The sequence below is a fragment of the Hibiscus syriacus genome, unplaced genomic scaffold (genome assembly GCF_006381635.1).
Source record: "Hibiscus syriacus cultivar Baekdansim isolate YM2019G1 unplaced genomic scaffold, ASM638163v2 tig00002193_pilon, whole genome shotgun sequence".
NCBI lineage: Eukaryota > Viridiplantae > Streptophyta > Magnoliopsida > Malvales > Malvaceae > Hibiscus > Hibiscus syriacus.
Genome location: NW_024061914.1, coordinates 1,751,548 through 1,765,489, shown reverse-complemented (window position 1 = coordinate 1,765,489; position 13,942 = coordinate 1,751,548).

Genomic DNA, 13,942 nt, shown 5'->3' with positions numbered 1-13,942 from the left:
ACCAAATTATAGAGAATTTAATGGAGAATAAAATTGAATTTCATGTATAAACCTTAAATGTAATACCCCAAATTTTGGTTAGTGACCAAAATGTAACTTTTGAAAGTTTGATGGTTAAAGTATAAAAATTGGAAAAATTTTAGGGAATTAAGTGATAAAGTTCCTAAAAAGAATTGTATTCCATAAATGGATTTATTTAGTGACCAAATTATAATTTGGTAAAGTCTGGTGACCAAAGGATAAACTCTGAAAAGTGATTGAATTGTATTTTTGGAAAGTTTCAAGGGTAAATCGATAAACCAAGATATAATTTGTTCATATTTGACTTATGGATGAACATAATGTTCAGGTGATATGAATTGAAAGATGATAAGGATAGGAATCTTGGTATTATGGTAATTATGAAGTTTCGTTAAGGGCATATTGGTATTTTCCAAGTTAAAGATTTAAATAATTGTTTTTAAAGGATGATAAGCATGATATCAATAAAAAATATAATGCCAATGTTCATCTTCTTCAGCATCTTCACGTGAGTTCTTCCAAGGTAATGAAAGTATCTTATTTTCAATTTTTGAGTCAATTCCTTTGGAATTTGGGTTATACCATGAAATAGGAAAATGATCTACGCGAAAAACGGTATCATTTGGTACAAGTATTTCTTTATAATCTTGTTGGATTTCAAAGATCCCAAATCTAAGGGTTTATGTTCATGATAAGATTCATGAAATTGATGATAAATCTTGATGATTTACATGTTGTAGATTCATATTCAAGTATGTATGATGATTATAACATGTTTAATCTTTCTAAAACTTGTTCTTTAAGTTTTGGCCATGGATTGTTTGAGTAAGAATAATTATGGAAAAATTATATATGGGTTGAAATGATGAAGGAAGTATTCTACAAGCTTTAGAAAATTTGGGGACTATTTTGTAATTTTTTAAAAGTTGGAGATCAATTCATAAATTCTAGAAAATTGAGGGGTTGTTGTATAAGTGTTGTATAATTGAATTACTATGCTAGAAATTGTTGATTGGGAATTTAAAAGAATGTATGTGATAAAATGGTGAAGGACCATTTTGTGTAAATTGGAAAAGTTGATTCCAATGTTAAAAGGAATTATTAAGAGATAAATATTTTGATAGATAATGTGTTTCAAATATATTATGGAGCTATTTTGGGATGTATTTATATTAGTACAATACTAACATATGTATCGTTATGAATTTGTGATTAATACAGATTGTGATTGATTTGTGATCAAAGCAAGTCAAATAGAAAAAGGGTTTATTGTGGACAATTAGTGAAGCACATATTGTGGATTATATAAAGTGTCAAGGTGAGTGCAATACATGCATGAAATTATACATGGATGTTTTATACATCATCAGGAAGACTTGCGATAAGTCGACCTTATTTATATCAGCGTGATATATGTTATTTTTTATAACTTCGACATGACATTGAAATGTCACGGTATGAAATTAAAATGCATTGATGATGAAAAATGTGATATTTTCCATGAATTTTTCGGGTATGAACTACCCAATGTTAAATTTGATAATATACTTTTCATGGCTGGATTGAATAAAATAGACTATATGCCCAAGTATGTCATTGAGGGACAGGTATAGTTGGCATGCCATAGAGTATAGTAGCTACAAGTTTATATTTCACTATAGTGTGTAAGGACACTAAGTGTATATGGTGGGCACGACCTTATGTGTATACATTTAGATGTATATGGTGGGCACGACCTTATATGTAATACACTTCGATGTACATGGAGGGCATGACCTTATGTGTAGCACTACGGTGCAAGAAATATATTTCTATATCAGTAGGACACCCTAAGATGTAATGTTGAAATAATTAGTGGCATGTAATTAGTAATGTTTTATTTGCTTTGTTGAACAAATTTGGAAACAAAATGGTAATTTTATGAGTTTTGTATATAACGCTGAAATTATTGTAGCAGTTACTGTAGATCACTGTTCATGGTATTATTCATCACTGTTCATAAAAAATAAAAAATCTTTTATCTTAAACTTGTTATAATCAAATATAAATAAATATGATATGATAATTTTGATAATATTATTTATCATTTTAAGAAAATAAAGTTTAAATTGATATTGAAATGATAAAATGGTTTTCGAAATTCGAGTGACATTTATAATCTGTATATGTATAATTATATGGGTTATGGGGGTTACATTTATTGGCATCAGAGCTACAAGTTTAGCCGATTCTAGGACTAAACCGAGTTTGTTTTGAATTAAAAAGTGTATACATGCCACTAAGATGTCAAAAGTTACTGATAGTTGTATATATACTGTGATGATGCTTATTAGGAGTAAATTTACTATTTACTAATGGACGATGATTTTGACTTTGTTCAGATGTCAGATCATCAAGAATTGAGTAGGGCAGGCGAGCATGTTACTCCTGTACAGAATGGGAGTAATGAGGTGAATTAGAATCCACCCAATGCTCAGCCGAATGTAGAGCTATCTAATTTAAATCAATAAGATATGATGTTCAAGATCAGGAGTTGTTCTTACAAGCCCAAGACACTATTATTAACCGTCGAACCCCAGTGTCAGTTCCAAAAGAACTGAGGAAGATGAGAGCACCTGAATTTTGAGGTGATTCGGATGCTAAGGGCTACTGACTTCTCGTTGAATGATGTCAAGAACATGCTCAACAGGATTCCTTGTGATGATCAAGGAAAATTTTAAGGGGTTGTGTCTCTACTGATGGAGCAAGCCAGTGTGTGGTGGAATACAGTCGTCGCATGAGTTTCCACTGAGCAGGTCACATGGGAATTCTTTCTGAGGGAATTCAAGGAAAAGTATATTGGGGACGTGTTTGTTAATGAGATGATGCAACAGTTCCTAAACTTAAAGCAATCTGGCAAAAAAGTTTATGAGTACGAATGTGAATTTCACAAGTTGAGTCGATTTGCTTCGGAGCTTATTCCAACTGAGAAATCTAGAATTGATAGATTCGTTTCTGGATTGGATTCTCAGTATAAGAGAATTCTGGTTTCTCATCATTTTACTGCTTTTCAAGAAACGGTAAACAAGGTTAAAGCTAACTTTTAAGATATAGAAGCTAAGAAAGCTCAGACAAACAAAAGGTTTGGAAGCTCTTAATCTGCATCATTTTCCAAACGCAACAAGGGCCAACAATAGAAAAGTTATACTTCCTCAGTATCCATGAGCAGAAAAGGATTCTCTGGAGGAAATTCCAAAAAGACATCGATAACTTTAGTGGGTACTCAAAGTTTGGGGTTTGGTCCAGTTGTAGAACGTAAGTTTTGTGGAAGGAGACATTTTGGTCAATGTTGGTTTACTGAAGGAAAATGTTATAACTGTGAGCAAGCGGGTCATTATAAAAGGAATTATCCAGAGTTAAATCCAGATCAAACAGTATCGGGACCTCAGAAGGGTAGAGGTGGAAAAATGAGTAAATCTGGTACATTTGAGACTGCATCTAATCATGAAGGCAGAACTACTGCAAGGGTTTATCACATTAAGACTGATGATGACAGAAATGCTCCTGAGATTATAGCAGGTACTTTTATCTCTTTGATGAACCTGTTTTCGTATTGATTGATCTCGGTTCTACATACTCGTATATAAGTACAAAATTGGTAAGAAATAGGGGAATCTTTTTAGAACCTATTTCTAGGGATATTGTGGCAATCAATCCATTGAGCCATAGTGCGAAAATTTATCGGATTAGTAATAAATGTTAAATAATGATACAAGGAGTGGAATTTCTTACAAACCTATTAGAATTGTCTTTTGAGGAATTCGGGATAATCTTAGGCATGGATTGTCTATCTTCCTACTATGGTTGGGTAGATTTTCGTTTGAAGAGATTGTTTTTAAAGGATACAATGGGTTCAGAGATAATATTTGTTGGAGAAAGGTTAAATCCCTTATCCAATGTGATTTCAGCTTTTACTGCTAATAAATTGTTGTCACGGGGATGTCAAGCAATTTTAGTAAATGTATTGGATACCAAAATTGATGAAGTTAATTTAGAAAGTATTCTAGCTGTATGAGAGTATCCAGAGGTGTTTCCGGATGAATTACCTAGATTACCTCCAAATAGAGAGGTGGAGTTTGGGATTGATGTATTCCTAGGTACAACACCTATTTCGATGGCTCCTTATCGAATGGCCCCAACAGAGTTAAGAGAATTAAAGGCTCAATTGCAAGACCTACTGGATCGAGATTTATAAGACCAATTATTTCACCTTGGGGTGCACTGGTATTGTTCGTGAAAAAGAAAGATGGATAAATGCGTTTGTGCATTGATTATCACAGTTGAACAAGGTGACTATAAAGAACAAGTATCCTATTCCGAGGATTGATGACTTGTTTGATCAAATTAAGGGAGCATCTATTTTCTCTAAGATTGATCTTAGATCAGGATATCATCAGTTAATGATTAAAGAGGAAGATATTCCAAAGACAGCTTTCAGAACACAGTATGGACACTACGAGTTTGTAGTAATTTCGTTTGGGTTAACAAATGCTCCAGTAGCATTCATGGATTTGATGAATCGAGTATTTTAACCTTACTTAGATCAATTTGTGGTGGTTTTTATTGATGATATTATGATATACTCAAAGACAAAGATAGAACATGATGTTCATCTTCGTACTGTGCTCGAAATACTTAATGATAAAAAGTTATATGCCAAATTGTCAAAGTATGAGTTTTGGTTATCTGAAGTTTCTTTTCTGGGTCAAGTTGTCTCGGCAGAAGGCATAAGAGTTGATCCTAAGAAATTTCAAGCAATATTGGAGTGGAAACCTCCAAAGAATATTACAGAGGTCCGAAGTTTTTTGGGACTTGCAGGTTATTATCGAAGGTTTGTGAAAAACTTTTCGATGATTGCTTCTCCTTTGACCAAGCTCTTGAGAAAGGACGTTTCATTTTCTTGGACTGAGAAATGTCAATAGAGTTTTAAAACTCTAATGAAGATTTTAACAGAAGCACCAGTGTTGGTACAACCAGAATCAAAAAAGAGTATGTGGTTTATAGTGATGCATCTCATAATGGTTTAGGTTGTGTACTTATGCAAGATGGTAAGGTGGTCGCCTATGCTTCCCGACAATTAAAGACGCACGAGAGGAATTATCCTACTCATGATCTTGAGTTAGCAGCGGTCGCTTTTGCTCTAAAGATTTGGCGTCATTTTTTGTATGGTGAGAGATGCTACATCTACACGGATCATAAGAGTTTGAAATATTTGTTGACTAAAAAAGAGCTCAATTTGAGACAGAAAAGATGGATAGAACTTTTAAAGGATTATGATTTGATCATTGATTATCATCCAAGCAAAGCAAATGTTGTAGCAGATGCACTTAGTCGGAAAACTTTTGCAGCTTTGCGAGCTATGGATGTGCGGCTATTGTTGAAGGAAAATGGCGCACTATTGGCTGAATTAAAAATTAAGACGATGCTTTTAGATCGGATAATAGAACTACAAAGGAAAGATGACAAATGCTTGGGAAAGATTTCACTAATGAAAAAAGGTGAAACTAAGGACTTTGAAATCAAATCAGATGGATGTCTGTATTATCGAATAAGAATCTGTATTCCACATGATGATGAGTTGAAGAAATATTCTTTTTTAGGCACATTATAGTCTACTGACTATGCATCCAGGTGGGAGCAAATGTATCATGATGTAAAGAGTCGATTTCTGAGTTTGTTGCTACATGTCTGACGTGTCAACGAGTGAAAGCTGAACATCAGGTGCCTTCAGGATTATTACAACCAATTTCTATTCCAGAATGGAAGTGTGAGAGAGTTACTATAGATTTTGTCACAGGGATACCATTGACATCAAATAAGAAGATTCCATTTGGGTGATAGTTGACCGATTAACTAAATCGGCACATTTCATTCCGGTGCGAATTACCTATGCATTGGAGAAATATGCAGAGTTGTATATCAAGGAGATAGTTCGGCTACATGGAGTGCCAGTATCAATCATATTTGATAGGGATCCAAGGTTTACTTCAAGATTTTGGAATTCTTTGCATAAAGCTTTGGGTACTCGATTGAATTTCAGTACAACATTTCATCCACAGATGGATGGTCAGTCTGAGCGGACTATCCAGACATTGGAGGATATATTGAGGGCATGTGTGATTGAGTTTGAAGGATCTTGGGAAAAGTATTTGCCTCTAGCAGAATTTGCTTACAATAACAGTTATCAATCTAACATCAAGATGGCTCCTTACGAGGCGTTATATGGGAGAAAGTGTCAGACACCATTAAATTGGTTTGAGTTAAGAGATCAGAATTTGGTTGGCCCTGATTTATTGAAGGAGGTTAGGATAAAGTGAGAATAATCCAAGATAATCTCAAGATTACAGCTGATCGTCAAAAGTCTTATGCAGATTTAAAGAGAAAAGAGATTGAATTCCATGAAGGTGATAAAGTTTTTCTTAAAGTATCACCTTGGAAAAAGATATTTCGTTTTGGGCACAAAGGAAAATTAAGTCCAAGATTCATTGGACCTTATGAGATATTAAAGAGAGTTGGGCCGGTGGCGTATAAGTTAGCACTACCTCCATAATTGGATAAGGTTCATAATGTGTTTCATGTGTCGATGCTTAGAAAATATCGATCATATCCTTCACATGTCATTGCACCAGAGAAAATTGAGATCCGACCAGATTTGACTTATGAAGAAGAACCAGTTCGGATCTTAGCACGAGAAATCAATGAACTACGTATCAAGACAATTCCCCTTGTTAAAATGCTTTGGTGAAATCATAAAGTCGAGGAAGCTACGTGGGAAAGAGAGGAGACATGATGAAGCAATATCCTCATATATTTTCATCATAAACGTATTAAAAATTCGAGGACGAATTTTATTTAAGGAGGGGAGAATTGTACTACCCCAAATTTTGGTTAGTGACCAAAATGTAACTTTTGAAAGTTTGATGGTCAAAATTATAAAACTTGGAAGAAATTTTAGGGAATTAAGTGATAAAGTTCCTAAAAAGAATTTTATTCCATAAATGGATTTATTTAATGACCAAATTATAATTTGGTAAAGTCTGGTGACCAAAGTATAAACTTTGAAAAGTTCATGAACCAAAATGTAATTTTGGAAAAATTAAAAATGGGTTATGAAAATAAGAAAATAAAAATATTATTTTCACATTTTTAAATGTTGGAAAATAATATTTTATGGTTTAATTTCATGTTTAAGCTTAATTGTTTGATTAAAGTGACTGAAATGTATTTTTTGGAAAATTTCAAGGGTAAATCGGTAAACCAAGATATAATTTGTTCATATTTGACTTATGGATGAACATAATGTTCAAGTGATATGAATTGGAAGATGATAAGGATAGGAATCTTGGTATTATGGTAATTATGAAGTTTCGTTAAGGGTATATTGGTATTTTCCAAGTTAATGATTTAAATAATTGTTTTTAAAGGATGATAAGCATGATATCAATCAAAAATATCATGCCAATGTTCATCTTCTTCAGCATCTTCACGTGAGTTCTTCCAAGGTAATGAAAGTATTTTATTTTCAATTTGAGTCAATTCCTTTGGAATTTAGGTTATACCATGAAATAGGAAAATGATCTACGTGAAAAACGCTATCATTTGGTACAAGTATTTCTTTCTAATCTTGTTGGATTTCAAAGATCCCAAATCTAAGGGTTTATGTTCATGATAGGATTCATGAAATTGATGATAAATCTTGATGATTTACATGTTTTAGATTCATATTCAAGTATGTATGATGATTAGAACATGTTTAATCTTTCTAAAACTTGTTCTTTAAGTTTTGGCCATAGATTGTTTGAGTAAGAATAATTATGGAAAAATTATATATGGGTTGGAAATTGTTTAAAACATTTTTGTGTTTCGATATAACAAATTAGTTTAAATGAATTTTAAGATTTTACAAATGATTTTTCTAAGTATATTTGATTCAATTAATCAATATCAAATTATTACTCCAAGTCTTTTAAGATAAATTTCAAACCTTACTAAATGTGTAAAATTGTGTTTTATACTTAATATATTTTTGAAACAATTTTCACAAAGTATTTTGAACCAAAATCAAGCCTAAAATCAATTTTTCAGAGTGATGCACCGATGCACCAATCCATGCATCGATGCACCATGAATTAAATTGAACATCGAATGCATTTCTTGTATCGATGCACATACCATGCACTGATGCACTGAGGATTTTATGAAAACATCGAATGCATTTGATGCATCGATGCACTCTGGCTATTTTGAAACATCGAATGCATTTTATGCATTAATGCCCTCTTAGTGCACCGATGGAGTGAGAGTCCAACGGTCAAAATATTTGAATTTTACACTTGATGCACCGATGCACCTAGGGTATGCATCGATGCATGAGACGCTCCCAACCACTAATATTAATTATTTTCACACTTAAACGGATCTATTGACTCCACTAAGGATCCCCAATGTTCAAAATCATTTGAAGATGTATTTAAACAAGCTTAGAAGCCATTGATCAAAAACAAGAAACAAAAGCAACAAGAATCAAGAGAGAATCAAAGAGAAAGCATCAAACCTCAAGTTTGAGCATTTTCAAGCCTATTTTTCATTCAATATTCATTTTGCTTTTCAAGAAACTACTTGTACTCAATTGTATTCATTTTTTAGTGTTCTTTTCTTTGTTCTAGAATTGTGCAAACAATTTACCTTATGAAGATTTCCTTGTAAGTTTGCAAATTTGTAATCTTCTCTTTGAGAAAGTGTGTTCTCAAGAATTGGGTGTATTCTTGAGAATGTTGTAAGGTTATCTCTTTGGCCTCAAAAGAAAGAACAAATTAGTGAATTATTTGAAAAATCCTTAGTGTGGATAGCTAAGGTAGTGGACGTAGACTTTGGTTGAGAAAGTCGAACCACTCTAAATCGTTGTGCAAATCTTTTCAATTTTCTGCAAAAGCTTTCACCAGATTTTATTTTCCAATTCACCCCCCTTTTGGCCAATTCCATCGATCGATTAACTCAACAATTGGTATCATAGCCTCACTCATTTGAAGGTTTAATCGCCTCTTGAGTCGATTCAGGAAGAGTTACATCGATAGTCAAGTCATCAATGGCCTCCACTTCAAACATCGACTCCGGTCTCTATTCGATGCCCGTCAACAAGCCTCCTTTCTTCAATGGAGCTAACTATACCTATTGGAAGAATAGGATGATGTATTTCATTCAATCAAGTGACATGGGAGCATGGAATGTTGTAGAAGACGGATATATCAAACCTCTCACTCATCCAAGATTGTGGAGCGAAGAAGAGACAAGAAGGTTCCAGCTCAACTCCAAAGCCATCCATATCATATTTTGTGCTCTTGGACCAGATGAATATGGGAGAGTTTCAACTTGTACAACCTCCAAAGAAATATGGGATAAACTACAAGTCACTCATGAAGGCACCGATGAGGTAAAAGAATCTAAAATAAGTCTTCTAACACATAACTATGAAAATTTCAGGATGAAACCAAATGAAGATATCAAAGCTATGACGGATATATTCTCAACGATTTTCAATGGTCTCAAATCATATGGAGAGATCATTCCAAATAAGAAGCTTATGAGGAAGTTAGTTTACTCACTTCCAAAATCATGGCAATCCAAGAAGATGACAACCATCGAGGCCAAGAACCTAAAATCCTTAACTCTTGAAGAGCTAATCGATTCCCTCCTCACTCATGAAATGATACTTGAAGATGAGGTGGACCTCGATAAGATTGAAGAGACACCAAAGGAGAAGGAGAAGAAGAAAAACATTGGAGTTGCTCTCAAATCCACAAAAGATCAGAGTGATTCGAATGAAGATGACGATGACGAGGAGATGGCATTGTTTGCCAAACGGTTCAGAAAAATGATGAGACCTTACCGAGAAAGAAAATCCAAACGAAATGAAGGCCTAAAAAATGAACCAAAAGAGAATGACCCAATCATTTGCTATGAATGCAAAAAGCTGGGGCATGTCAAATATAATTGCCCATAATTAAAGAGGAAGGGTCAATCAAAGAATAAACACAAGGCTCATGTGGCTACATGGAGCGATGAAGAAGGTTCCGATGAAGAGGAACAAGAAGTAGTAAATTTGTGTTTGATGGCATTCGGGGAAGATTCTAAGGTAACCTCTAACTCATCTGAATTAGATGATTTGTCGTATGATGAGTTATTAGAGGAATATAATGGGTTGGCTTCGGATTATGAGAAATTGTTTTTAAAATAGAAAAATGATATTTCAAAATTGAAAAAATGAAAATAAACTCATATCCAAGACCAACAATGATCTTGAAAGTAAAATCAAAGATTTGCAAATCAAACTAGAAGAGTTTGAAAAGAAAAATTCGAATTTGCAAAATTTATTTTCATATTTTCAAAGGTTAATGATGATCATCAAAAGAAAATTGATGATCTTAAAGCTTCTTTTGATAAAGTTGGAACAAAACGTTTTGAAAAAGGAGAAAATTCAAAAACCAACTTTGTTAGGAAAAGTTTTAAAAACTACAATCATAGAGGTCCCCGAAGAACCTCTAATGGAAAAATTGTTAGAAGTATGTGGGTTCCTAAAGAACTCATTACTACTAAAGATAAAGATATCCTACACAAATGGATACCTAAGGGGACTAGGATTTTGGAAACTAATGAATATGGACCCAAAAGAATTTGGGTACCAAAAATCAAAAATTAATCTATGTTTGTAGGAAAAGGAGCATTGCTACAAGGAACGGGAAACAAATTCAAATTCATGGTACCTTGATAGTGGATGCTCGAGACACATGATCGGTGACAAAAGTCGGTTCATTGAGCTTAATGCCAAAAATGGAGGAGAAGTGACTTTTGGTGATGATTCAAAAGGTCACATTGAATGTATAGGTACTATAGGTAATACCTCTTCCATACAAATTAAGAATGTTTTATATGTGAATGGATTAAAGCATAATCTCTTAAGTATTAGTCAATTATATGATAAAGGATTCAATGTCATGTTTGAAACCAATGGTTGTAAAGTTATTGACATTGCATATAATCGAATTATGCTTGTTGGTCATAGAATAGGAAACATATACATGGTGCATTTAGACTCCATTGATATGACTAATTTATGCCTAGTTGCTAAGGATGAGCACGATAGTTGGTTATGGCATAGGAGACTAGGACATGCTAGTATGAGTGTTTTGCAACGGCTAATTCAAGGTGATTTAGTTCGAGGGTTGCCTAAACTAAAATTTGATAATGATAAAATCTATGATGCTTGTGCTAAAGGAAAACAAAAGCGAGTTTCTTTTAAATCCATTACTGATGTATCAACTAGTAGAGTATTACAATTGATCCATATAGATCTTTTTGGGCCAACTAGGACTACTAGCTTGGGTGGAAAACAATATGCATTTGTCTTGGTATACTTGGGTTCTATTATTAAGTACTAAAGATGAAGCATTAGAAAAATTAATCACGTTTTCAAAAGTAATCCAAAACGAAAAAGGTTACTCTATAACTAGTGTTAGGAGTGATCATGAAACTGAATTTGAAAATATTGGATTTACTGAGTTTTTAATTCTAATGGTATTAGCCATAATTTTTCATCACCTAGAACCCCTTTACAAAATGGAGTTGTTGAGAGGAAAAATCGAACTTTAGAAGAAATGGCTAGAACCATGCTTTGTCAAAATAATTTGTCAAAATATTTTTGGGCGGAAGCCACAAATACCGCTTGTTATGTTATTAATCGAGTAATGATTAGGCCTATTTTAAAGAAAACTCCATATGAAATTATCAAAAATAAAAAGCCTAACATTTTCTATTTTCATCCTTTTGGATGTAAATGTTTGTTTTAAATAACGGCAAAGACAGTCTTGGCAAATTTGATGCTAAAAGTGATGAAGAAATTTTTCTGGCTAAAGCATAACGAGTATTTAATAAAAGAACTTTAGTTGTAGAAGAGTCTATACATGTTTTCGATGATAATTTCCTTCCGAGGAAGGATTCTTGTTTGAATGATGATATAGGCATTATAAATACAAATGGCGTTAAACATACGTTGGAGAACCATCATCAAAGGAAGAAATGAAAAATGAGGGAACTCATGATCCTCTCGAGAATCCAACCATTGAAGAAAGGGAAGTCTCTTACCCAAGGGAATACAACTATGTCAAGGATGGTGAGATTATAGGTGATCCATCCAAAGGGGTAACAACTCGATCTTCTCTTAGAAATATTTGTAATTATGTTGCATTTATCTCATGCATAGAGCCTAAGAATATTAAAGAAGTATTAAATGATGAACATTGGATTATGTGTATGCAAGAAGAGTTAAATCAATTTGAGAGAAGTAAAGTTTGGACACTAGTTGAAAGGCCTAGTAATAAATCTACTGTAGGTACTAAATGGGTATTTAGGAATAAGCTTGATGAGAGTGGTAATATAGTGAGAAACAAGGCTAGACTTGTTGCTCAAGGCTATACTTAAGAAGAAGGCATAGACTATGATGAAACATACGCTCCTGTAGCTAGGATGGAAGCAATTAGAATGTTATTAGCATTTGCATGTTTTCATGAATTTAAATTATATCAAATGGATGTTAAAAGTGCATTTTTAAATGATTTTATAAAAGAAGAAGTGTATGTATAACAACCTCCAGGTTTTGAAGATTCAAAATTTTCAGACCATGTTCTTAAATTGATAAAAGCGCTTTATGGTTTAAAACAAGCTCCTAGAGCTTGGTATGAAAGATTGTCAAATATTTTAATTGAAAAAGGTTTTTCAAAAGGGAAGGTTGACACTACATTTTTTTAAAGCATAAAGTAAAGATTTATTAGTAGTTCAAATTTATGTTGATGATATAATATTTGGTTCTACTAATGATGTTCTTTGCCAAGAATTTTCTAAGCTAATGCAAAGCGAATTCGAGATGAGCATAACGGGGAGCTCTCATTTTTCTTGGGACTCCAAATCAAGCAAAGAAAAGATGGCATCTTCATCAATCAAGCTAAGTATATCAAAGATATTCTCAAGAAATTTGGACTGGAAAATGGAAAACCTCATGACACTCCAATGAGCTCATCAACAAAGCTTGACATAGATGAAGGAGGTAAATGTGTGGATGTTAAATTATATAGGTCGATGATTGGTTCTTTGTTCTATCTAACTACAAGTAGACTGGACATTATTTTTAGTGTTTGCTTATATGCTAGATTTCAATCTTGTCCTAAGGAATCACATTTACTAGCTGTTAAGAGAATCTTTAGATACCTTAAGGACACTCCTAGTTTAGGACTTTGGTATCCTAGAGACTCTAGCTTTAGCTTGCATGCCTTTTCTGATGCGGATTATGGAGGATGCAAATTAGATAGGAAAAGCACCTCTGGTACTTGCCAATTCCTTGGAAATATGCTGATTTCTTGGTTTTCAAAGAAACAAAATTGTGTTGCATTATCTACCACTGAAGCGAAATACATTTCAGCCGGTAGTTGTTGTGCACAAGTTTTATGGATGAAACAACAACTTTTTGATTATGGAATTGAAGTAGGTACCATTCCTATCAAGTGTGACAATACTAGTGCTATTTTTCTCACTAAAAATCCCTTCCAACACTCTAGAACTAAGCATATTGAAATTAGACATCACTTCATTAGAGACCATGTCGCTAAGGAAGATGTAGTTCTAAAATTTGTTGATACTTTGCCAATTAGCGGATATCTTTACAAAACTTTAGACAAGGAAAGATTTTGGACACTTAGGAGAGAATTAGGTTTAACTGACCTATCTTCACTTAGTGTTTAAAATATTTTTAGCACTTTTAAGAATAAATGAAAAATGCTTATAATGGTAATTTTTTATTGCATTCATTGCTATTAGTTAGGGGGAGTTCATGTTA